This window comes from Camelus bactrianus, chromosome 12 (genome assembly GCF_048773025.1).
Source record: "Camelus bactrianus isolate YW-2024 breed Bactrian camel chromosome 12, ASM4877302v1, whole genome shotgun sequence".
Classification (NCBI taxonomy): domain Eukaryota; kingdom Metazoa; phylum Chordata; class Mammalia; order Artiodactyla; family Camelidae; genus Camelus; species Camelus bactrianus.
The window spans coordinates 50068867-50092749 of record NC_133550.1 but is presented as its reverse complement, the minus strand read 5'-3'; the positions used below and the strand labels follow the sequence as shown (position 1 = coordinate 50092749).

Sequence of the window (23883 nt, the reverse complement as noted above, 5' to 3'; positions counted from 1 at the left end):
GAACGTGCTCTTCCTTGGAACTACTATCAAAATAACATAGGGCCAACAGTTGTTTTTTCTGTTCTCTGAAATATTGGTTGAGCTGAGTAGTGTTGAGTTGAACAGTGTTCTAACTTCAGGCTTTTATTGATATTTGTATCTCTACCTAGAAAGTGCTCAATAAACAAACGTCTTGAGCATCTACTAAGTTCCAGGGCATGGTGATGTTTAGGAGGGTAGGTTCTGGATATAGAACTGGGTTACCATTGTGGTTCCACTGCTAACTTTACTATGAAAGCTCTTAAACTCTTTATATCTCAGTTCCTTTATTTGTAAAAGGTAGTAATGGTGCCTTCCTTATAGAGGTATGAGACTGAGGAACATAATGCATCAGCCTGGTTTGGGGACTGTTAGTGTTCAGATCTGTTTCTTTCCCTTCCTCAGCTCTACCCTCCAAGTTGCATTCCCCAGGCTCTCATGTCAGCAGACTTCTGGCTCATGGAAGACTGAGGGGTTGGAAAGAAGGGAGAAGCCAGAGCATTCCCCACCCTCCCTGTTTCAGGGATATTCTTGGGCAGCAGCTGCATCTTCTCCATGGTACCAACTCCTGCTGGACAGACCCACCCTACTTCCTACTTCCCCCAGTAGGGGAAACAGGTATCCCCAGCCCTGGGCTCCTGCACCGTTACCTCCTCCTTTGTCTCCATCCTAGGGGTTACGATGGCTTCCTGCTATTGCTGCTTTCTAACCTGGTCTTCCCTGTTTGGCTCTCAGTTCCTCCAGTCACTTTTATGACCAATTCCCTGAGTTAACTTCTCTGTTGCAAATTCTTGACATGGTTTCTGTTTTCCTGGTAGGTTCTTTATTGATACATGTATATAAAACATTTATTATAGTACCCGGTCAATAGTATGTTCTCCTTATATGATAGGTATAAACAAATGTAAACCAGGTAGACATTAGTTAATCTGTAAGCATTTTAAGTATAAAGAAAAGACCCACAGCATCCTTATCCACAGTTCTAAAATCTATAAAACTCTGAAAACCTGAGTTTTTCAAAAATAAGTTTGTGGCAAAGTCATTTGATTGCAAATTCTGACATGAACTGACATGAAGCTATCTATAGTATTTATTTATCCCACTTAGGGTGATTTACTTTATGTTTTATTGCATAAAAATGGATGTGTTTGAACTCAGAAAACTGATCAGGCTCCACTGGGAATGTTATGTAATAAATAGTATGTGCACATTTTCTGTGTAAACTTCAAAAAATTCTGAATTCAGAAATCTATTGGACCTGATTGTGTGGCTCTATCAGATTTCAGAAAAAGAGAAAGTTATCTTTGAAATGGGCTTTGGAATATGGAGGAGACATTCTGAGTAACAAGGAAGTTATAAAGAAAAGTGTGGGAAAAAAGGAAAAATGAGGTGAATGTGGAAAAGGAAGTAAAAAAGAATAAGGATAAAAATTATTTTAAAAATCTTTAAATGTTGGATTTTATTGTTAAGAAATTGAGAACCCTTGAAGAATTTTGAGCAGAAGAGTAACTTAAATAACATTGTGCTTAAAGGAACATTAAACTAGGTAGGCTAGCATAGAGAAAAAGTCTTTTGGAGATGGAGATACATTTAACAGGCTGCTGTAATAGGATGAGTAAATGCAGCTGAAGTGAGGTAGTGGCATGCCAAACAAAGAACAAATATAGAATCCACGGGGCTTGATAATTAAGTGAATATGGGGAAAGAAAAAATGTGATGGTTAATTTGATGTGTCAACTTGACTGGGCTAATGGGTGCCCAAGAGCTGGTAAAACATTATACCTGACTGTGTATATGAGGATATTCCCAGAAGAGATTAGTACTTCAATTAATAGACTGAGTCTAGACGATCACCCTCCTCAGTGTGGATGGGCATCATCCAATCCATTGAAGACCGGACAGAACAAAAAGGCCAAGGAAGGGCAAATTTGCTCTCTGCCTGACCCAGAACATCCATTCTCCTGCCCTTAGACATTTGTACTCCTGATCCTCAGACCTTCAGACTTTGACTAGAACTTACCTGCTACCTTGGATCTCAGACCTTCGGGTGGGAATTGGATCAACACCACTGACTTTCCTGGGCCTCCAGTGTGCAGGTGGTAGATTGTGAGACTTCTCAGTCTTTATAACTGCATAAACCAATCCCTCATAGTAAATCTCTTTCTATATATCTATATATATCCTATTGGCTCTGTTTCTCTGGAGAATCTTGGCTAATCAAGAAGGTTATCTAGAATAATTAAATGCATCCTGGGAGATTGAAAGAATAGTGCTACCATGAACAGAAATACACAAGTGAGGAGGAGGAGCAAGTGGGGGGGGGGAGGTGGTATGTTTAAGTTATGACATATTGAGAGACTCAAATATTAAAGCCATCTGGAAATGATAGAATGTTTATGAAGATGGCAACTTTGCTGGAGTCATTTGTGGATTCATGAGATTGTGAGAAAAGCAACTTCAAGTAGTTTCTTCATTCAAAATTAACATTTAGAAACCTGACTTCAGAACTGAAAGATTTGCTTTGGTGAAGCTCTTCAAACAAAAGCCTTGCCAATGTTAGACTTTAAATAAATATCCCTTAAGTAGAACTAGAAATTCCTATTTTCGTATTAACAGTTCACTTTCCCAGCATATATGCCACAGTTCCAGAATTACAAATTCAGTGAACACATAAATTACAAAAAAATTCCCAAGTGACTTTTATGGTTCTGACTTCTTGTGAATTTGGAATTACCATTTTAAGGTGATATGAAAATTCTTATTCTTCAAAAGTAGTGTATAAAAAAGACATTTATCTCCTTTTTTCGTGAAATGTCAATCACAAAACCACAATCATATTTTTATCGTTGCTCAAGTGCCACTGAAACTGCAGTGTCACAGAAACAGATGCACTTCTCTAATTCTAGAGAATGTACCTTGCTTAAAGGCAAACGCAGCCTTCAAATTTACAACCAACTCCTTTTTATTGTGAGTCTCTTTGTGGCTAAAGTGGGATCAGCTGTGGTAAGTGCCCACAAAAACACCTGTATTAGTTTGCTAGAGCTGCCATAACAAAATACCACGGATGGAGTAGCCTAGTCAACGGAAATTTATCGTCTCTGGAGGCTAGAAATCCAAAATCAAGGTGCCAGCAGGGTGGGTTCCGCTTGGTCTGTGAGGGAAGGATGTGTCCCCGATTTCTCTCCTTGGCCTGAAGATGGCAGTCTCCTTTGTGTATGTCTCCCTTGTGCATATTGTGTATATGTTTCTGTGATCAAGTTTCCCCTTTTATAAGGGCATCAGTCATATTGGATTAGAGCTTACTTTTTTGATCTCATTTTAATTTGATTACCTCTTAAAGACACTATCTCCAAATAAGGTCACATTTGGAGGTACTGGAGGTTGAGGCTCAACCATATCTTTTTCAGGGGGGACACTGTTTAACTCCATAATGACACCTCATCATAAGGCATGTTCCTATGACTCATTCGTCTCTAGGCTCCACTTTAACACAGAGAAAGGCTGTGGAGTTTCTTGAGAACTGGACAGAAAGCTAGCTGCCAAGCAGGTGGCTGGTGGCCTGGCACAGCTCTTTCAAGGAGGAAAATTGATAATCAGTTGGAAGACGATTACTTGCTCACTGACTCCTCTTTACTTTTAGAGTAAAGATAGTCTCTCCAAGAAGTTAGAGCCTGGATACAACATAATTGTCTACCTATGAGTAAAAGTAATAACTTTGACATGGAAAAAAATTTGAGAGGTACTTTTATTTAAGTATTTGTCCTAATTAACATTTATTTACTTAATTATAAGTTTCTGTTGACAGAGCTTTGTGCTATGCTTGACATATAGTAAGTTTGTCAAATGAATGAATAAGCTAATGAACAAATGACTGTTGTATAGCATTGCATTATCATTTGGGGGGAAGAATAGGAAGAGAAAACCAAAAAAGAAAAAAAAAAAAAAGAAAGAAAGAAAAGAAAAGAAATAATAAAATCCCCTATAAATAGAATTAAAATAAAACCATAGAATATTATAACTTAGGGACTTTAGAGATCCTTATAAGAGAAATTTAGTTCCTCCTTTTACAACGGAGAGTTGAGGTTCAAGGTGGTCACTGTCTCTGAGATCATAGGATCATGTTAGTGTTGGGCCTAAGAATAATTTGGCATAGTGGAGAGCAGGCATTGTGAAATCAGGGTTTTTGTTGTTGTTGCTGTTTTTTAAAACAGTCATCATTTATTCTGCAGATCTACAGTTAGCTGAGGATTGGCTGTTCTCAGCTGGCCTTGGTAGGTGGCTCTGTTTGGGCTCTGCTCACAGATCTGGAGCTCAGCTGAGCTAAGCTGGGCTTGACTTTGATTTGGCTTTGCTCCCCGTCTCCCCTTTTTCTCCTGGCACCAATGGACCGCCTTGGGTATGTTCTCATGGCAACGACAGAGGAGCAAAAGAGCAAGCCCAATTGTGCAAGCTCTTTCCAAGCGTGTGGTTGTGTTGTGTTGCTGATATTCCATTGCTGGTGTTGAAGGGCTGAGCCCAAGGTGAAGGGGTGGGGTGTATTCCTCCTCTTCAGTGAAAGGATCTGTGAAGTTACATGGCAAAGGCTATGGATACGTTGGGGGTGGGGTATGAAGAATTGTAGCTCTTAATCTCCCACGAGTGATGAGTGCTGGGGTATGTAAAATTTTTCCAAGAATAAGGTACATGAAATCTTGACTTTATTGCATAGATTTGAGAAAACTGACTGTCCTCAGTTTCTTCATCTACGAGCGAGGATTAATGTTATCTGTATTGCTGGATACTTGTGGAAAAGAAAAAGGTGGCACTTATAAAACATTTCTCATGTAATATATTTTGAACTTATGTTAGATCAATTTTCTCTTTTTCAGAGTAATTTCAGAGTGTACATCCCTAAAAACCAAGAGGACTATTATAAAGCAAAAAGCAAATAAGCACAGTGTACTAGTGTACACTAGGGCACTAATGTAGAAGAGGAACAAAGTAAGGGAAAAATTTCTCGGCCTGAAGAGGCTATTCAGTGACGATTAATGCAGAGGACTGAAGAGGGTATTCCAGGGGTAGGGGAGAATAAAACAAAATGTGGAGGTAATGTCAAAATGAACACATTTAGAAAATCATCTCACCTCAGTTTTTCTCCCGATATGAGAGACTGGAGAAAGAGACCTATCCTAAGTGAGTCCTTAAAAAAACGTGAAAATACCTCTTTTCTCACTTCCATCTAGTCTCTCCCTTTCCCTCTCCCAGCACTTTTTAGAGATTTGTAAATAAGACAGGGGACCCACAGAGACTGAGCTTAGATGTGCTTTGCTTCTCTCCTCTCTTCTGATTTTTTTCCTCACTGCTTATTTAATTCCTTGCTAAGAATGGACATGTCATTATATACTTTTTATTCATTAAGTCTTCATCGAAGGCAACTATGTGCAAGGCATTGTCTCTGATGCTGAGTAGAGGTGGCGGGGTAGTGGTGGTGGGACCTGTGTACAGAGATGAACAAAAAGGGTTTCTGCTACTAGCTGAATATTCTCTATCTGCCCCCACTCCAATAATCTCCACTCTTCTCCCCTGCACTGTGTTTAAGGTTGGCCTCTGTTGCCTTCTGGCTTCCACTGGAGTTGAGTCAGTGAACCACCAGCAGGAGGGTAGAGATAAGGAAGTGAGAGGGTTTGGTTTCTGTCCTGCAGGCTTGACACCTGGCAATGGCTACACTCCTCAGAGTCACGGCTCCTGTACCCTTTCCCAGCACGACAGGTGCAGCCTCCCCTGAGTTCTAGTAACTGCTCCCTCCTACCCCTTTAGGTCTAGAGCTGATGTTAGCTTTTCAGTGTTGTTAGTCCTGGGGTGTTTCATCAACATTTGTTGGTTTTCCCTTAATCCCTCCACACCTTTGTAGATACCCCTTCACTCAACCTTCTTCAGCTTCTGATTATGCATCTATGTTGGGTCAGGACCGACTGATGCACTTTCCTATCATAAAGTCAGTGCAGGAATTGAGAGACGGGTGGTGTTAATGTGCTTTCTTTCCAAAAGCAAGCTTTGCTAGATTTGTGATGTCCTATTTTTTAAGTATATTTCGTATGTTTGCCTTTTTGCTTGGAAAATGATTTTATCAGGGTTGTCTTCTCTGAGATACTGAATATAGTGTATACTGTGTAGTATAGTGACTTTTTCCCTGCTGCCATCCCTCCCTTCCTTTTTTCTCTCTCCCTTTCTCCCTCTTTCCTTCCTTCCTTCCTTTCTTCCCATTTACTTATTATGTGCTGGAAGACAAGAAAGACAACATTTGAAATGCAAACCCTGTTTCAACAAAATCATAGAGCTAGCGGTTTTGAGGAAAGAGACTAGCACCCAAACCAGATAATTTGGTGCCTATTTTATATTAGGAACATTTTAAATGCTGGTGTTTCTATTTATGCATTTTCCTTTCTCATGACATACTTCCAACCTAAATACCTCGCTCTCAATAACCTCCTTGCCCCCTTGCCTTGCAGTCTGTTGCCAAATCTTATATATTCTACTCCCCCAACATCTCAGGGATTGATTTCTTTGTTTTTATCCCTATTACACAGTCCTCTTAAAATCTTATTCTGTGGTGCATTTGAAATAGACATAAACTTAAATGTATGACGATTTAATTTAATTTTTTTTCTCCATAGCCAAGCTTAGTTTACAATTCCATTTCTAATTTTGGCAGAAGTTCATTCTTGTTAATTGAAGGTTACCTCAGTGCGCCGTGTATTCCCGGATGGAATATCAGACTCGAGCCTCAGCCAGGGGCTCGTTCCTGCCAGCTTTGTTTCCTGTCTCATCCTCTGATATTCAGTCACTGTTTACATGAGGCCATGGTGAACCACGTGCAGTTCCCCAACAATCTATTTGATGCTTTTCCTGCCTCTTTTCAAACATGCTCTTTTTTGCTGTTAAGCCATCTTCCCTTTCTCTCTCTTCACCTTCTTCACTTCAAACCAATGAATAAATACTCTCTTTATTTGATCTCTCTTTCAAAAAATTCAGTAAGTATCTAGCTTATAAAAATCCTATGGAAATAAAGTTATTCCCATTCGAAGATAGGGAAAGGGATGCTCAGAGTAATACCCAGCACCATAAAATTGATAAAGAGATGAGTTGTGGTGGTAGAATTGAAATTTGTTTCTGACTCCAAATTTTGTGTTTCACTCTCTATTTACTGTAACTTATTTATTCATATAGCAAATATTTATGGAACTCCTAATATGTATAAATCTCTGGGATAAAGAGACGGCTTAAAAGTTCTTACAGTTCACTGGAAATGCTGTGTAAGTGGAGTGACAAGCACACCACCAGCTGGAGAATTAAATGGCAGTAGAGTTACAGGCAGAGAAAGGTACCACCCTCTGGGAAGGTGGGAAAATAATACCCACAGAAAGATAACATTTAAGTTAGTTTTTAAATAGAAATAAGACTTTCCTAAGCAGAAAGAAATTCAGGTAGGGATAACTGATACTGTCTTTATTTAAAATCTTGGTATTTTATTTATTATGCATTTTTTCATTGATTTAGATTTTTTTTTAAAAAATATTGCATTAATTGGGATGATACAGAGAAGATTAGCATGGCCCCTGTGCAAGGATGACGCACAAATTCATGAAGTGTTCCGTATTTTTAAAAAAAGTATTGCATTAAAATATTTGTCTTGATTCTTGAGTTTTTTTGCTGTCACTTTAAATTTTGTGCCTGAAGTGAGTGCCTTGCTCTCTCACCCTGGTCTTTTTCCTGTGACAGTCATGGAGTTGGAAAGGGTATAACTTTTCCAGTGAGAGGTGATAGGTTAGGCTTGGTAGAGGGGAGGGTGTGAGTGTGGGCAGTGGTGGGGAGGTGGAGGCTTTCCAAAGAGAGGGCTGCTGCTGGATTGTGAAGTGGCTGAGGAACAGGTAAATTTTGGTTTTGAGTTTTCAAATGAGTCTTTGGAAGTCTTTTTAAAAAATCAAGAGTGGTAAAATCAGATTTGATTTTTGGAAGATCTCTTTATAGAAGACTTGAATATGGCAATTAATTAACAGTTTATTTCATCAAACAAGATAAGAAATATTGAAAGCCTCAGTGAAAACAACAAAGATAGATGTATTGGGAATAATATTACCTTATGTTTAATTCTTAATAAAAATTTCTCTTACTAATTATGTAATTAATTTTTTTTCTTCTAGGAACACATTTATCCAATTTATCCAATTTTTTTAATCATCTTATCTTCTACCTTTGAACATTTTACTTGTTTCTAGTTAAGCGTAAAGTAACGGAGAAGTGCAACTTTACATCTCCACCCCATAATGCCTTATCTGATGAATGTTGCTCTCTGTGTCCTCAGAAAATCAACAGCAGGAAACCTCAGAGTTAATTTCGCTTAGCACGTCACCACCTAGTGAAAAAAACTAAAACAAAACACAAAATAAGTGTAAAAAGTCTGAGCAATTGAAAGTATCTCCCAGTCACACAAGAATTGCCTCTCATCATACTTTACAAACTCTTCAACCCTAATAAGGAGAAAGCTCTTCCAACTCATTCTAGAGCAGTTTTTTCATTTGTTGACTTAGCAACAGGCTTTGACTGAGAATTAAAAAAAAAAAAAAAAAAAAAAAAAAAAAACCAAAAACCTTGTAAGGGGTAAACATTGACTTACCTAATCAAGCACGCATCCTTGAAGACAATTCATCCAAATATAGGTTAACCAGGGTATGTCATGTTTCATTAATTAAATTGTGCTAATTTTTTTTTCTTTCTTTTTTGAGAGGGGTGTCAGAGTAACTATACTGGGGAATTAAGGTATGGAAATGTAAATGATGGCATTTAATATTCCTGATGAGTTTGTTGTTGAGTTTGCACCATGTCATCAACAAGAGTCATAGTTATAAAAGTATGAAATTAAAAGAATGGAGCAAAGGCTATAGTAAGTTTGTCCTGGAAAAATATGAGTTAGTCTTGGGAGGTAATAAATAACTATTTTGGCAGTGACTCCTGGCCGACTTGGAGGATATTTAAAAGATTTTTCTGAGTGTTCTCCATAGGGTATCCTCATCATGAACCTCAATACTAAGTGCCGTATCTTGGAAGTTATCCTCTCTTCTTCCAGTGGACAGGGAAAGAGTTGATGAGAAGTCTCTCTCTAGTTTGGTAAATAGAACCATCTTTAAGCAGTTAGGAAAACGTATATGTATCTGTAGCAGATGTTGAGATGTTAATTAGGGCTCTGTCATCATCTTCCTTCTCTCTCCTTCCCTCCTTTGTTTTCTTTCACACTATTATAGTTTTATAGTTTACATTCTGAGGCATTTTCTATATAAAGTGAGAAATCCAAGTTAAGGTCTTTTCTTCTTTTTTTCTTTTTTTTACATATGGATGTTCAGTTGTTCTTGCACCACTTGTTGAAAACAAATCCATTCTCCATTGAATTGCTTTTTTAAAAATTTTTTTATTTATTTACTTACTTTTTGTGGGGGGAGGTAATTAGGTTTACATATTCATTTATTTAGAGAAGGTGCTGAGGATTGAACCCAGGACCTTACGGATGCTAAGCAACCACTCTACCACTTGAGCTATACTCTCCCCACTCCACTGAATTGCTTTTGCACATTGCCAAATACCAGGTGGCCATATTTGTGTTTGTTTTCTTTTAGTGTCTATTCTGTTTCACAAATCTTTGTCCTTTCACTAATATCACCCTGCTTTGATCATTAGCTTTATAGTAAGTCTGAAAAATCTGGTACTGTGAATCCACCAACTTTGATCTTCCTTTGGCTTTTCATTGTTTTGGTTATTCTAGTTCTTTTACTTTTCTGAAAGCTTTTAGAATCAGCTTGTTATATCTTCTGAGAAGAAGAATCATGCTGCTTCTGGGTTTTTGATTGGGATTTCATTAAATCTACAGATCATAGGGGACAATTGAGATCTTTACAATATTCTGTCTTCTGTATATCTCTTCATTTTTAAAGGTCTTCTTCAGTTTCTTTCACCCATGTTTTCAAGTTTTCAACGTATATATCATGAGTGTATTTGTCATATTTACACTTCAGTATTTAACCCTTTTTGGAGTTGTTATAAATAGTACTTTTTAAAACTTCAGTTTTTATTTACGCATTCATAGTATACAGAAACTGGTGAATTTTTTATAATGATATTTTATCCTGTGACACTACTAAACTCACTTATTAGTTTCAGGAGCTTTCTTTGACCATACCTTGGGATTTTCTACATAGAAAATCATGTCATCTGCTAATAGAGATGGTTTTAGCTCTTCCTTTCCAAACTAAATGAGTATCTTTTGCTTTTTATTCTCTTGCTTTATTGCTATAGCTATAATCTCCAGGAAAATTGAAAAGGAATTGCAAGAGCAGACATCTTTGCCTTGTTCCTTATCTTAATGGGAACACAATCAGTTTTTCACCATTAAGTATTACATTGCTTTTTGGTATTTCTTAGATTCCTTTATCAGATTAAGGAAGTTTCCTTCTATTTCTACTTTTTAAAGTTTTTTTTTTTAAATCATGAATAAAGTTTTAATTTTCTTGAAGCTTTTTCTGCATCTATCGATATGACCTGGTCTTTCTTCTTTAGTGTGTTAAAAAGATGCATGACATTGATTTTTGAATGTTGATCCAGCATTGCATTTCCAGTATAAACCCTACTCAGTCACGCTGTATTATCTTTTTGATATATTGCTGGATTCAGTTTCATACTGTTTTCTTGAAGATCTCTGTATCTACATTAATGAGGTATATAGTTCTATAGTTTTATTTTTTATACTTTGGTATCAGAGTAATGCTGGTCCACTAAAATTAGTTTGATAGTGTTATCTCTATTTTTACTTTCTAGAAGAGATTGTGTAGATTTTATTTCTCAAAAGTTTGGTGGAATTTGCCAGTGAAACCATTTGGGCTTGGAATTTGCTTTGTTGGAATATTTTTGAATTCGATTTATTTAATAGATATTTGAGTCTTCAGTTTAGCTATTTCCTTTTGAGTGGGTTTTAGTAGATTTCCTATTTCAAGAAATTGGCCCCTTTCATCTAAGTTGTCCAGTTTTAACGCATAAACTTGTTCAGAGTATTCCTTTACTATCCTTTCATGGTCAGCGGGGAACGTACTGACAACCCCTCTTTCATTATTTTTATTAATAGTTTGTGTTGCTTTTATTCTTAGTCAGTTTGGCTAGTGGTTTATCAATTTCATTGATCTTTGGTTCTATAAATGTCTTCTATTGTTCTTTTTTCAAGTTTATTGCTTTCTGGTCTTATCTTTATTATTTCCTTTATTCTGCTTGCTTTGGATTTAGTTTGCTCTTCCAGTCTCTTAAAGTAAATATTAGACTTTTCTTCTTTTCCAAGATAGGCTTCTTATGGTGTGTTTTTCTCTAAGATATACTTTGGTTGCATCTCATAAACTTTGATATATTTCATTCATTTTTATTTTTATTTAGTTCAAGATATTTTCTAATCCAATCTCTCTTTGCAGCCTCGTCTCCTAAGACTTCCTTCATATACATTGTGTTATAGCCATATTTGTATAATTTTCTGTTTTTGTTCCTTTGTTTTTGATGTTTCCTTTACTAGGAATGCCTTTTTTCCTAGTTCAATCTATCAGTCTTATCCTCTTCAAATGTCATATTCTCCATAAAGCTCTCCCTCATCATCATAATAGGAAGTGATAGCATCCTCTTTGAGCCTCCAAAGTATATTATACTTCTCTAATATCATTTAATAACTTTTTCCTTGTAGTTACTGCCAATCATAACCCATTTCCTTTGACTCCAGAGGAGCAATTGGTAGCTTTACTCTGGATACGCTGAACAATGGTCGGAAGAGACAGTTTTCCAGATTCTTCTATTGCAGTATTTCCCTGAGTGATTTCTTTTGGTACTTGATTACTCCTGCAGGTGCCAGTGTACCTAGATCTGTGGTGCTGGTGGAGGCAGCATCTACTGACTCTCCTTTGCCAGCTAAGCATACACCCAGAATGCTGAAGAATGTTCAAACAGGTCATTGCTCAGTGCTTCCAGTAATAAAAATCTGGAATGTACATATTGGGCATGTTTGTGAAAAATTATGTGCTTCACCCTGTAATCTAACTCATCTCCATGTACCGAATAAGAATCCATCTTCTTTCTTCAACTCATCTACTTCTTCCTCTACCATTGCCCTTCCCTCCATTACACTGGGCTTTTGTCCTTTTTATTCCTTCTCTTGTCCTGCTCCAAGTCTTTGCCTTCCCTTCTGTTCCAAGTCACAGCCCTTTTCCCAGTAGTTAGCAAGGCCATTACAGTATCTTGTATCTGTCAAATCATATGGTTGAAAATTTGGCAATGTGAGTCATTGTTCTTCCCAAGGCTGGCTTTGGAGAGGTGAGTGCAGCAATTCCTGTAGATCAGGAAGTTGGGGGAAGGGCATTGACTTGCCTCCTACATTGGCTTGTTTTCTTTCCCCTGTCTTATTTTTTCTGCTTTCCCTAAGTATTTTTTAAAAAGCAGTCATCTTACATTATTTAGGTTAATCTTTTATCAATAACTACCTTATAAGATTCATATGCTCTCTTTTATGTTATCTCCTAACTCTATTAGCTTAATCTTAGAAAACACCATGTCTAATTACCTTTTCCAAATTTCCATGTTTCTTTTCTTCTCCCCATTGACTACAGTGGGCAGAAGGAAAGGCACTTCATGACATATGATGTTATTTGTATACATATATCCACTAGATTAGAATATTCCTTGAGTGTATAGATTAATTAATCTTTTTAATCCATGGTTGCCCACTTATCATTACTTACCATGTTGCTGGACATTTAGTTTATCCTCAAATAATGCATAAAATTGAAAATGAATGTATACAATTAAGGCATGGTGAAAAAAAAAAAAAAAGCAAGTAGAATGCCTGGAAAGTTTCAAAATAAAGAAAACCTTACTGGATTTGCCAGCCTGTTGAGGCAAACAATGCAGAAGGGCCCCTTATTAAAAATACAAATTTGACTCTAAATGCATAGAACACATGAAAGAGCAACAGTACTGTCTTCCACAAGTTGGTAAGTCCACTTTCTATTCTCCAAATGCAGTCTCAATGGAAATAAAACCAAGGAAGTATCTGAGTCACCCGTATAGATCTATGTGGCAGAATTCAGTGATGCAGTGCTTAATGTAATATCTATTTATAAAAATTAAGGCTTTCAAAAAATACCTATCATCAAAGTGTTAGATACAAATTTCTCATCCTTAGTTCTCAGATAAGCACAAATTGGAAACAGTATTGGCATATTAAAATGACTAATAAAATTATATTATATAAAACTAAGGCTTCTTACTTAGGAAAATGTGCTAAGTCCTATTTCTAAGGGTGAATCAGTGTTGGTCCAAGAGGACTTAATGAAGTTACCTTGAGCATTGTTTTAGGCTTTTAGAAGAGCCTCTCAGATTCAGACTCTTTAGAAAGATTACTGAGCTGAAAGGAATAAGCATGATTCACATTTTTATGCACGGGAACTTTCATCCTTTCACCTAGGAAAGCAAATCCTTTTCATGCATCCTCAGGTTCTGCCTCTACATTTTTTTTCATATTGAGCTCTTCTTTTGTAACCTGTGTCAGACTGGATGGCTTGACAACTCCACTTCAGATGTGGTCCTTGTCTGGGGAATAGCAATGGAACCCACATCAGGGTGACTGTTATCCTGGCTTGTCCATTCAACTAGCTCTTGTCTATGCCAAGATGAAGACTGAAGTTTCTCTTCGGCTATGTAGACAGAGATATCTATTTTAACAATGGCTCAATGAAGTTCTTTAAAATAAGACTTTGGAATAATTGAGGTTGATTCTGAAGGCACAAAATAAAGCTAACAGTGATTTAAAGATAGGTTTTAAAGCAGTAAATATTAGCTTGTAAGTGACTAATTATAATATCTACACTCAGTAACCACTCTTTGTTAGAGGAGAAAGAAACATTTTAGCCATGGTTGGCTTGAAAAGGAGTAGCAATCTGTTTTCTACTCTGCTGTAATTTTTGCCCAAAGTTGAGCAGCTAGTGTTCATCTTCTAATAGAAATATTCAGAGTCTTAGTTGCAGAAAATTTCAGAGTTTGCTGCATTTGCTGAAGCCCCATTTCACATATATATATAAATACCTTCTGTCAAACTCTGGTATCATTAAAAAAAATAGTTTTATAGAGATATAATTGACATTAATTAAACTACATATATTTAAAGTATACAATTTGGTAGATTTTAACATTTGTGTAAACCTATCAAGCCATCACGACGAACAAGACTAATGAATATTTCAATAATCTCCAAATGTTTTCTTGTATCCTTTATAATCTCTCTCTCTCTCTTACTCTCTTCAGAAATCCTTTCCCTGTCCCTAGGCAACAGCTGATCTGCTTTCTGTCATTGTAGATTGATTAGTTTGTATTTTCTAGAATTTTATAAAAATGGAATATCACAGTATGTTTTATTTTTTGTCTGACTTCTTTCATTCAGCATAATTTTTTTTAGATCTATCCATGCTCTTGCATGTATCAATTATTTTTTCTTTTATTGTAAGTAGTATGGACATACTTCAATTTGCTGATCCAGCCACCTACTGGTAGACATTTGAGTTGTTCTTAGTTTCTGGCTATTATAAGTAAAGTGTAAGTTCCGTAGATATTCAGGTGTAAGTTTCTTTGTGGATAGATGCTTTCATATCTCTTTGGTAAAACCTGGGGAGGGAATTTTTGGGTCAAACAGTGGCTGTACATTTACATTTTTAAGAAGTTGTCAGTCCGGTTTCCAAAGTAATTGTACCATTTTACATTTCTAGTCACGGTGTATGAGAATTCCAGTTGTTCTGCATCATCACCAACATTGATATGATCAGTCATTTTAATGTTAATTTACCTTTCCCTAATGTCTAATGATGTGGAGCATCTTTTGATGTGCTTATTTGCCATCTCTAAGTCTTCCTTGGTGAAGTGTCTGTTCAGTTGTTAAGTCTATTTTTTATTGGGTTGTTTGTCTTACTGAGTTATAAGGTATATATATATTTATACATATATGTATATATACTCATGCTAGATCAAAGTCCTTTTTCAGGAAAATGTTTTTCAAATGTTTTCTCCTAATATTTTTTTGAAGAGTAAAAGCTTTTATATTAGATGAAATAAAATGTGATGATTTTGTAGTTTGTATTTTTTGTGTCACATTTAAGAACTCTTTGTGAAAACAAGGTGATGAAGATCTTCTAAGTTTTTTGCTGGAGATTTTAGCTTTTAATTTAAGGTCTATGACCCGTGTCAATTTAATTTTTGTAGATGTTGTAAGGTAAAAGTTGAGATATATTCCTGAACCATGTGGCTATCCAGTTGTTCCAACACCATTTGTTAAGAAGATTATCATTTCCCTATTGAATTGCTTTGGCATATTTGTTGAAAACTAATTGATCATCTATGTACTAGTCTGTTTTTGGATTCTCTGTTTCATTTTACTGAGCTCATTGTCTATGTTTTATTAATACCACATTGTGTTAGTTGTAACTTTATAATGGTCCTTGAAATCAGAAGGTAAATCCCTCAACTTTATTATTCTTTATCAAAGTTGTTTTGATGATTCTCTGTCCTTTGAATTTTATTTTAAAAAGTCCTATTGAGATTTTGTTTGGAATTGCATTTAATTTATAGAACAATTTGGGGGAAAATGACATCTAAATAACATTGAGTCTTCTGATCTATGAATATGGTATATGTCTCCCTTTACTTTTTAATTTTTCCAGAATGTTTTGAAGTGCTTAGTGTATAGGTCTTTCACATATTATATTTGTTTTTTGAAGTTGCTTTTAAGCTTTGTTAGAATGAATCAGAGCAGCCTTTAGTCTAGGGTTAATTTACTTCACTAGTAAAGTAATACTCTTTTGAATACCCGAAATCCTGTAAATTACAAGGTTTTTCACTGTGTCTAATGGGAACATGAACTATTTCTAGCCCTAGGTGTTCTGTTGCTCTTGTTGTTGTTGTTGTTGTTGTTGTTGTTGTTGTTGTTGCCAGCATCAGATAGTTTTTACTTACATACACACACTAACCAATATTCAACTGAATACTTAAGGGGGCTTTCTGCAGGTCCCTGGAACTCTCTCTGTGCAGCACTCCATTTCTCAGTTCTCTGCTTTGCAAACTCTAGCTGCCTTGGCCTCCTGCGTCTCTCAACTTGTCTCTCAACTCAGACAGATGACCAGACTGTACTTGGGATCCCCTTCTCTACTCAAAGAGTAAACTGGGGCAATTGAAGGGCTCATCACACTATTTCTCTCAATGATTAGTGTCTAGTGTTGCCTGACTTCCAATATTGGAAAACCATTGTTTCATACATTTTGTCCAGGTTCTTGGTTGTTTCAGTTGGGAAGTTTAATCTGGTCCGTGATACTGCAGTTTTGCTGGAAACAGAAATAATATTACTTTAAAAATCATCCTTCTACTTTTGTCTTTTTGTATTTATACATTTGTATCTTGAAAGCTATTTATCTCTACCGTGTACGTAAATTATGACTTTTTTGTTTTATCTTCTAGCGTTTGAGGTGGAAGTTTTAGGTAAGACTCCAGTCCCTGTAGAGGACTGAGATAGAATATGGAAACTGTTGTGGGTTTGAAAAGGCTTATTACTCACCCAGTGATGCTTTCAAAGCAGAGCAAAGCAGGCTCCCAGACAGGTCTGAAAATGGCTTGAGAGAGCAAGGAAAGGGGACTGGCTTGGCTTTTGTTGTGATTACAGGGTGGGGCTGCTCCCTGGAGCAGGCTTACAGGGTTTGAACTTCTGCTGGAGCCGGAGGAGAGCTCTCTTATCAGTTTGCCCACATGTGGGACAGAAGGGGAAGCAGGAGTGGTGAGGCTTGAAAGCTGTCAACAGTCCAACATCAAAAATGGAGTCAGACTCATAATTATAAATCACCCTCTTATTTGCCTGATGGCTGAAATGGGCCATGTTTCATTTCATTGAATTTGAATTTGTTTAAGTAAGTCCTATGGCACTGTATATAAGTCTTGTAGCCTGGGGCCAGTGAGGGAGGTGAAAGCTTCATTAAGAGCCTTTTGCAAGAGCCCAGCATTGTGCATTTTGAGAGGTGAAATAAGCGTCTTGATCATTTTCAGTAATGTTTGGAACTCTGAAGGGGATAAGGAGAGCGGCCTTATATTGTGGCTTTAGTATGTGCAAAGTTATGTGAGATCTTGATTTATATTTTGGGTATCTATGAGGCAAGAGATTCCCAGAGCTCTCTAATCTAAATAAAGAAAATAACCTTGAGTAAGAAATTGTTGTTGCTAGGCTGGATGGACATAGTGACATTGGCTCAACAGTTTTTAAAAATGTGCAGATGGTGCCAAAATTTGTCCAAGGCATCCAATGCATGAAGTTTTGGATTGTGTTGGCCCTTGGGCCCATCCATGATTTGACTCATCCTAGTTAAAGTAGCAGTTCTCCAGTGAGCATCCATCACATGTTGGCGGCATTGTGGTTCCTAAAATACACAGCCCCCCTTTGTTATTCATTCAGCTGGTCCCAAGGGGCTCTGCGGGTAGTCAAGGGATCTTTGAGAGGGGTGGCTTCCTCTAGAACAGTGGCATCAGGCAAGGGACTGAAGACAGGGGAGACCACCCCTTCTACAGGTGAGATATAACTGAGGCCCAGGTTGGTTTCTATCCTGGGGGTACCATCTCTGTTTTAGCAGTTAGGCCTTGGGGGCCTTGCTGAGCTTGCTGGGTGCTGATTTCATAAAAGAAGACATAATGGGCAGCTGGGTATGGAGGGTCGTGGTCAAGACCTGTGAGAGCGTTTGTTCCCAGGATGACCCAGTATGCAGTCAGTGATTGTCCCTCTAATGGGGCAATCTCATGTGGCTGAGGAGGGCAGTTTTTTAACCCTGAAGTCCCTAGGCAGCTTATGACCGTTATGGATGGTCCATAGACTCCAACAAGCATTAGATGAAGTTGCTAAAGCCTCGACAGTGAGGAGTCTGTGGGGGAACACCAAGGAAAGTGCTGTTGCTGTGTTACTTGGACAGATTCTAGAGCCCTTTATTGTGGAGAGTCCCATTCAAAGTGGATCAATTTGTGAAAAACAGCATAAATGGGCTTAAGAAAAATTTTAAATTAGAACCCAACAGGCCTAAAAGATGTTGAGCTTGTTTTTGAATTGTGGGTGCTTAGAGGGTCAGTAGGTGTTTCTTGACAGTGTTGGAAGGGGAGGGCTTTTCGGAACATGAGAGAAGCATGTTATCACAGTGGTACTCTTCCTCACATAAGTGACCAGCTATAAGTGGTCTGTGTACAGCATGAGTGGACCTGTATATTCCACAGTGTACCAGCCTTTCTCCTGAGCTCTGCCAAGAATGAGGGCCGATGCCTTGTTGAGACGCACAACCAGTGGTCGTAGGGTAGGGATCATTCTCCTGAGCTCAGAGTCAGTCACAGCCTGTGCTGGAATTGAACACATGATTCAATCTGAGATACACAGATGGGTCTGATCCAGGACACATGCCTGACCCAGGGTCATTTTAAGTAGGGTCCTGGTCTTTTACTTCTGTCCCTAAAGGTTAGTTTTCAAAACTTTCTACTTAGGTTGATTAAATTTATGACAGAGGCTCAGTAGGGCTCAGCAAATGCAGCACAAAGCAGTATAGCTCAAAGTGCAAGCTTGCCAGCAGGCAGCCACATAGCTCAGAGAACACTCTAGACAGCCGGCAGTGGAGCCAGTTAGCAGCTGTGTGATCCAGTACATTCCCTTTACACCAGTTCACATCACCACAGGAAAAGTTAAATAATACATGGTTAAACTAAACCATGGAGCTCTTGATTTAGTGTAAGAGATCAGTTAAAAAAATAAATAATTGTAATACAGTGTGAGGGGTGGACTTAAAGGTAGGATGAAGGCACAGAAGAGAGTATAATCATCTTTTCTAGGGCAGAGAAGGGTTTAAAGAGGAGGAAACACTTGAGCTGGTCTGGAAGGAAGACTAGAAGTTTTCCAGGTAGGAAACTGGTGGGGAGGGGATGGGTTGGACGGGTGTTATGAGCTGAAAGCATTGTACATGCAGAGATGTGCAATAGTGCATTTAAATAGTTGTAAGATCAGGATGATTGAAGTGGGATTCACATTAGCAGTTAGGCTAAAGCAGATAATGGGGAACTTTGTGCTCCCCCTGAGTGAAAATCAGGATGAAGTTCACCTTTGGAAAGATCAGCAGTGCATGAATGGCTTGAAGGAAATGTCTAGAAGCTGGGAGACCCAAGGCTACTGTTAGCCCACGTGGTGTTTTTATGCAATTTAAATGATGGTATCCTTTCTTAGGGTACTTTATTTGGATTCTTTTCTTTTCTTTTCTTTTCTTTTCTTTTCTTTTCTTTTCTTTTCTTTTCTTTTCTTTTCTTTCTTTTCTCTTCTCTTCTCTTCTCTTCTTTTTTAATGGAGGTACTGGGGATTGAACTGAGAACCTCACGTATGCTAAGCTTACACTTTACCGCTGAGCAATACCCTCTCCTCTCAAAGTACTTTATTTATTGGAAAAAGTTCATATCACTGATTATAGTATACATTTTACTGTGAAGTGAGAAAATTTTGTAAAAAACATAAATCTATAATGCCTATAATGTCAATGGTGCCTTCATCAATAATCTCAGGTGTGGTGAGTGTGCAGAGCACACAAACATGCATATTTCTCTATCTCTATCAATCTGTCTATCTGTCTGTCTATCTATCTATCTATCTATCTATCTATCTATCTATCTATCTATCTATCTATCATTCTATCTATGTATCTATGTATCTATGTATCTATCTATGTATCTATGTATCTATGAATCTATTATCTATCGAGGCCAATACCAGCAAGTTAAGATGGTATAATCCAAGGGCTTAGTGATCTGTGATTACTTAGACTTGAAATCTAGATGTGAAATTTGAAAAAAGCAGTAGGACCCTTAAGAAGGCTCTAGTACCCCCCATCCCACACCCTTCGGAAATACGTGGATAATTATGTCGTCCACTCAAATGGGTAATGAAAAGGAAAACAGGATGGTGGTTGGAGGGATGTATTAGGAAATGATAGTTTGTTTTACTTTTAGGCATACTAAATTTGCAGTGTTTTTGTACTTATCTGTAGGCCATTAGATATATTAGCCTGGAGCTCAAGACAAGAAGGTAGATTGAAGCCACAGACCTGGTAGCCACTCATATACTGGCAGTTGTGAAAAACATGGGAATGTGTCTTGCTCAACTGCAGGAAATCGGTTGGCTGAAAGAGCCCCAAGTAATGTCTCCCTCCCATTTTCTCTGATGTCTTGACGTCAGACTCTTGTATGATTTCATAGAGGAAGAAATTGAGTCTCCCAAATGACTGATTTTGGATTGGCACCCTTCTACTCTGATGTGTGAGGACTTAGAGACAGATTTAACTCAATTTTAGAAAAATGAACAGTGCTCCTTTTCTTCAACCTGCTCATTGATACTCTATATATGGTGGCTACAAAGCTTCCTGGTTGAAGACACTGGCTCTGGAGGCTAATGTTCCATCAATGTGAGAAAGTGACATCCTAAAGTGAATCATGGCAGATACAGAGAAGAACTAGGAAGATGAGGATGACACAGTAAGGGCCAATGGACAGAGAGGCAGTAGGCTAAGTGGTTAGGGGCACTGATGCTGAGATCAGGCTGCCTGGGGTATAATGCAAGCTCTGCCTCATACTTGCTGTATTACACATGAATTCACCTCATTTTGTCAATTTCTTCATCTGTAAAATGGGATAATAATGGAATGCCCTCATAGGATTGTTTTATTAATCATAGGACTGAATGAAGTGATGTGTATAAAACCGTTAGTGCCTACCACATTTGATTTAAGTAAATGCTAGCGATGTGCATTTTGCCTAAGGAACCTATGTGTTGATGGATGTGTATTTACAGTCAGTATAGAAAAATGTTGTAACATAATTGATTAATTGGTACTCTAATTTATTCACAAAAGGATTTGAGGTGGCACTGCCATTAGATACAAATATAAAGAGATTAGAATAAAAGGAGAAATAAGTTGAGTCATATAAAGCTAAGAGGACAGAGAAACACAAGCATGAAGTCCAACACTATATGTGCAAGTGGCCAGATACTCAGCTGAACAAAGTGAAAAGGGTGGAGTGTACATTTTGGACTGCTTTCCAAGGTAGCTCCTGGGGCCATGCTATTCCTGTATTTCTACCCTGCACGCCTTGTATCTTGACAACAGAGTAATGCTTCACTCTCCCTGAAGAGAAAGTTTTCAAAAAGTTCTTTTTCCCTGTCTTCCCAATTTTGGTTATGTGTTTTACCATATGCCCAACTCTCAGAGGTAACACTATGGGCATATCTTGGTTCCTTTCTCCCCATGTCTACTCCAGTAAGGATATTTTTTCCTCCTTTGCAGTGCCTCTCTCTTTAGGTTTTGCTTTCCATTCTCACCACCAACCCTCTGGGTTAGATCTTTATCACTTCTTGGATGTGCTTTATAATATCTTCCTTTTTTTCCCTCTGCCCCTTGATCTCACCGTCTTTCAGTCTTTCCAATACAACCCTATAAGATGTAGCTTTCCCAGAGTTCTAATCTTATTATCCCCTTGCTCAGAAACTTTGACTGGGGGCCCCATTGCATTCCAAACAAAGGATAAATAACTGGAATACAAGGGACCCTCACTATCTAACCCCACCTTTTATTTCCAGATTTATCTTTTACCACTTTCCAAACATAGCTGTGTTCTAACTGCTACCCCAGGGCTTCCTTCTTTCCTTGTTCCTGCATGTTTGGAGCGATGTCTTAATCGTCTCTGTATTCCATGCAACACAGAGTGGAGTGCCTTGCTTAAGGTAGAGTGTTCAAGTAGAAACGGAAGAGTTTTGCTTTCTGTGAATTCAAAACCCACGGAGTGCTGCCCTCTTTTGGTTACAGTAGCCCAGAGTCCAAACCACCAAATAGGGAATGATGCTGAATGACTCATCTTTTCCTTTTGGTTAGAACTCTCATGGAAACAAACAAGGCAGGGTGAAATAATTCCATCCTCTTTTCTCATTTTATCTAGCTTCAAAGATTGTTTGTTTAGGGAGATAGATAGAAGATAAAATTCTGTAGAGAAAACTTAGGTCTCTACTGATTCAAATCATATATTTTGTGTAAACTCAGAGCTGGGGTAAAGCCAATAATCCTTTAAACACTTCCAGAACTCCAGGAATCTTCAGGCTTTAACATAGACTTTGATGTAAACGCTAAGGGGTGATCAAAGAACAAGTATCCCCTAAGGCTTTGTAAGGTTGAGGACAGCCTCTTTAGTTTAAGGGATAGTAAGGCAAAGAGCAAGGTGGCTTTTTCACACTGATACTCGGTATTCATTCAATTAAGAAATAATGTGGCCTGACCCAGAAAACAAAGAGTACTTCTGTAGGACCTTGCTGGGTTCCCAGTTTGCGATTCCACCTGAGCCAGTCTTGAAGATCTGGCAGAAGTAGAGAGGAAGGATGACTCAGAGTCCAGGAAGAATGATGGTCACATTTTTAAGAAGGGATGACAGGATGATAGATGTACAGGAAAAAGAGCCCAAGTGAATGAAGTCTCTTGATTATGATATGACTATCTAGGGCTGTTAATTTTAGAGCTTTATAACCATGTCTTTGTTATGAATCACATTGAACTCACTAGGTACTAAGACAATGAATAGTAGATAGGCATGCACTAGAAAGAACAGGAAATCTCAATTAAGGCAGGACTTGAGCTTTATCTCAATGTCAATAAAACCAAACTTCCTTGGATCTGAAAGGGAAAGGCAGTCTAAAACTGAAACTCAGCGGGGGACAGGATGCTCCACACCTCTTGGAGGAGGACAGAAAGGTTGTGGGCTGGAGTCTGATGCAATCTTGGCACCATCTCTGATTAGCAGAAAGATCAGGTGTCAGTCATGACCAGAGTTGTTCCCTACTATCTTGAGAAGGTCACCGGATTGCTGCCCCTTCTTTTTTGAAACCTGATCTGGGGATCACAAACAGCCACAATGAGTTGGATCACTGCCATGTGCTCTAAATTGGGCTGACAAGGCTGACTCAGTGCCAGGAGCAGATACACAGGATGCAGCTTGAAATATTCAGATGGAGGTTGGGCTTCTTCTTTTTTTTTTTATTTTTTTTTTATTTTCAATAATGCTATTTGAGGAGAGAGGATTGTATATGAACATCAAAGACTGAATTAAATGAGATTTGTCCTTCTTGTGGACAGAGGGGATCCACAAAGTTCTGCCACTTACCCACGTTCAATTTTAGGTGGCTGGCTTGGGAGGCTGCTGTTTCTTTCCAATGTGATGGGCCTTCTCTTTAACATCATAAATTTAAAATTTGTTCAAAGGTCTGTAAGAAACAATGGAAAATCCCTCTTGTGAGCAAGTGCATGTACACGTCCATAAATATGGTTTCTTTTATTTCTGTGTGAATTTGCAAGCAGCACCTCACTGGAGCTGAACTTTTGCTATATAAATAAAACCATCTGGTGTATCCAAAGAATTTCAGTCTCTCGAGAACAAGATCATAAACAATTGATCCTCCCCAGAACTTTCAGCTAGTTTCAGTAAAGCTTTCCCACAGCACTGCTTTAATTATTTTACCTGTTTTTTCATCTTCTAAGGATTTTACACTCTTGTCTTGCTCATCTAATGTCTTTTTTTGTGTCTACCCCATCCTTTTGGCAATGTGAAGAACAGTGCATCCTTTAAGGTGTCTTGCTGAATGGATCACAAGTAGATACTCAGATTAAGAGAGCCCTTGGAAGAAGGGAGCATAGTATTCCGTTTTTTCTGATGGGAAAATGAGACACAGAGCGATAAGTT

General features: G+C 37.9%; 1 protein-coding gene, 1 long non-coding RNA gene and 1 other non-coding gene across 4 annotated transcripts in view; 2 read left to right on the top strand and 1 right to left on the bottom strand.

Moving 5' to 3' along the window:
• OTOGL (otogelin like) overlaps window positions 1-23883 on the top strand; it is a 194826-nt gene that overhangs the window by 29507 nt on the left and 141436 nt on the right. The window lies entirely within an intron of this gene.
• Window positions 7556-7658, top strand: LOC123618014 (U6 spliceosomal RNA). The gene has a single exon (XR_012511065.1). It is a non-coding gene; the product is annotated as a U6 spliceosomal RNA (small nuclear RNA).
• LOC141579434 (uncharacterized) overlaps window positions 8040-23883 on the bottom strand; it is a 41207-nt gene continuing 25363 nt past the window's right edge. Inside the window, exons 2-3 of the long non-coding RNA XR_012510824.1 lie at window positions 23308-23407; window positions 8040-8423 (exon numbers count right to left, since the gene is read on the bottom strand). This is a non-coding gene — a long non-coding RNA (uncharacterized LOC141579434). The remainder of the gene's footprint in view (window positions 8424-23307; window positions 23408-23883) is intronic.